Source organism: Morone saxatilis, unplaced genomic scaffold, assembly GCF_004916995.1.
Source record: "Morone saxatilis isolate NCDOM2014 unplaced genomic scaffold, NCSU_SB_2.0 Contig23, whole genome shotgun sequence".
NCBI classification, from domain to species: Eukaryota; Metazoa; Chordata; class Actinopteri; family Moronidae; genus Morone; species Morone saxatilis.
The window spans coordinates 145,308-148,605 of record NW_023339796.1 but is presented as its reverse complement, the minus strand read 5'-3'; positions in this window follow the sequence as shown (position 1 = coordinate 148,605).

The following is a 3,298-nucleotide window of genomic DNA, read 5'->3' as shown; positions in this document are numbered from 1 at the left end:
AAAAGCATATTTTATCTCTTTGGGTCTTGTTTTTTGTTTAGATCATTATAGGCAGCATCAGTATTAAAGTACCAGTGTAAAGTACGATTTCAAGGCAACTTCATTAAATTTGTTTGTATTCAAAACTCAAACTTTTTCTTTATAGAATCTTTAAACTTTAAGTTTAAGACCAAGTGAAAAAATAATAAATAAGCTAAGAAGCTATTTAATTTTTTTATTTTAATTTTTCACTTAAACAATAAAAAAATGGGTTCACAGAAATAAATACTTTTTTAATTACAGTAGTTATAAAATAAAATATTTAATCTTAAGAAAAAAGTGAATAATTTCAACCAAAAAGATTTTGTAGTTTACCTAAAAAACATATATAAAAAAAGATTTAGTAGAACACAGTTGGCCTTAATTATGACTTTTTATTTCTATTTTCTATTTTTGCCAATAAAATCCCTCCTAACCTGTTACACACTGAACCAATTTCTGACATTCCTGTGCCAACTGTACAGAATCTGACATACTTATATGGACACATTTTGGGTTTTGGCACCAAAACAACAGTATTAAAGAAGATTCAATACCAAAGCTCTTATTTCCCAGACAAAAGACAGAGAAAAAGAGAACATAACTTAATATAAAAATGTGAAATTATAGTGCTTTATTTACTATTAAACTGTCCTTTGGTTATAAAAAAGTCAAAATGAAACAGAGGAAACAGTTGAGAGTAAGAGGGGAATCTTTCCTTTATATAAACAATACAAGACCTTGTTCCAGCTTACAGGTCAGCGAGCTGGGACACCACAATGACCAGGCCCTGTCAACACACCCGCCGCGCGCGTCAACTGTATATCCTTGCTCCCAAATGTTTGTGGTTTGGCTTTCTCTTGTTCCTGCCAGAAGGCCACAACCAAGGAAATGGATTTAGAATGCTCACACACAAGAAAAGGGGAAATTCTGCTTGGCTATATAGGCCCACAAATAAAGCCCAAAATTTTTAAAATAGTCCTCTCCAGTGGCTCTCTCTCACTCCTGTGTCGCTTTCCTCAGCTAATAATATAGAGCACATACGAATTAAATCCCTTTAATAGACTGGGTGCACTAGGTTTCCATGAGCCTCGCACTATTTTAATGAATGTTTAAAGAAGGAGTTAGAACAATTTGAGGAAAATAAAGTCTTACCCTCTCTCCCCTTTCGACTGGGTTTCTTTTTTTTAAAAAACATCAGTTGAGAAAGACACAATTTTAAGTAAAACTTGGACAGTTGTTGTATAAACATTTAGTAAAGATATATTAAGAATATATCACCTGTTTACCTTTGGATTTTTACCCAAATAATTGAAAAGTAAATTGTGGATTTAACAATTCCAATTTCAATATAAATTTATAGGCGCATATGTAGTCATTCGAGCTATGGTTGTGGCCTGCCACCGGATCAGATTACATTAAAGTAACAACAAAAGTTTGGATTTTCCTGCCAGTGCACTGTAACTAATAGTGCTTCCTGGTTGACTTTGTCTTCATTCACTCTCTCTATCTCTTCCTCCTTCTCACTCTGTCTTTTTGTCACTGTCTCTCAGTCTGTCTCCTGTGTCCCTGTAGGCATTGAGACCTTTTCCCTCTCCTGTGTTGCGACTTTTTCTCCAAATGTTTTCTCCTTCCTGCAATCTTTGCAGAAAATTGCATCAATGTCAAGAGTTGCAGCATTGCTCTAACTGTTTCAGCATGTGGACAACTCAAGACCCGACTATACACAACACACATGAAGCTCTGCAGGGATTTCAAACATAGATTTATACTGTCACACTTAATGATGGCTCTCTGCTTGATAGATATCATTAGAAACATCATTTCAGTCTGTTTTTTATGGTGTTTATTAAAGTGAATTACATTGGGTCAATGACTTGAAGTCTTGTTGGATTTTAATGTTGACTCAGTTCCAACATTGCTTTATTTGAGAAGCTAGGTAAATTCTTTAACCCACAGCGATCTGGCTTAAATACTAGAGTCCTAGAACATTTAGTGACATTGAGGACCAGATAGGACAGGTTTGCTAGTTTCAGCACCTGTGAATACTGTCTGAAACATGCAGAAGCTCTTGGTTGATTTAAATGTTCCACATGCAAGATTCTGAAACATTTTATGCATTTTTTAAATACACTACTCACAATAAGTTAGGGATATTGTTATTTAGTGAAAGTGCTTTTCCTTATTTTGTCTGAAATTTTTAATGGGAAATAAAGTAAAAAAGTTTCCCCTTTGCATATTACTAATAATGAATGAGAAGAAACATTCAGGTGTTTCGTGTTTCATGAGGGTGTTTCCACCATTTGCCGCAATGACAGCTTGACAGCGACGTCTCATGCTCCTCACTAGCCTCATGATGTTGTTCTGAGGCAATGCGTTCCACTCTTCCACAAGTGTACACGCAGTTCTGCCAGGTGCACGTGGGTGGGGTAACGATCCATCCAGTCTGCTTCAGGCTGGTTCCCAGAGCGTGCTCTATTGGGGGTTCAGGTCAGGGGACATTGGGGCCCAATACCATATGAGGCACTCCAACTCCCTGAAGTCGAGCTGTGCAATTCTGGCCAATGTTGTGGGAGCATTATCATCCATGAACAGAAAGGGTTGGGGTGTGCTGGCGGAATTGGGGATGATGATGGGTTCTTATGATGGTCTCTGGAGGTAAGAACATTGCAGTGCAACTGGAGCCATCTACAATAACCAAATCTGTTTTGCGCTACTGGTGATGCCTGCCCAGACTGTTGACACTCCTCCACCAAAGCGACCCTGGGGACCATGTTGACCTCGGTTCGTATCGCTTCACCTACGCCTTCTCCAGCAACGCTGACGACCATTCATTTCTGGGCAAGGTGACCGACACTCATCAGTGAACAGGACGGTAGACCACTGCTGCATTGTTCCGGGTCACATGGTCTTGTGCCCCACTGCAAACGTTCACGGCGTGTTTTGGTGTCAGTTTGGGAGTCACCTGCAACGGGTCGTCTGGCATTCAAGCCAAAGCGTTGGAGTTCGGGTTGCAAATGGTTTGTCTGGAAACCCTAGTACCCCTCCACATCTCGTAAACAGGCTGCAGCTGTGGTGGGGCAGTTTGCATGACGATGTCTGAGTGCATAGGTCCTTAGGTACTGGTCATCGTTGCGGTCTGTCACTCGTGGGGCTCCACTCCTGGGTCTGTCACGAACTCTGCCAGTAGTTCTGTGTCTTGATGCAAGTCTGCTGATGACACTTTGAGACACACCAAGTTCAGTTCGAGAGCAACATCTGACTGCTGCCACCGACGTGC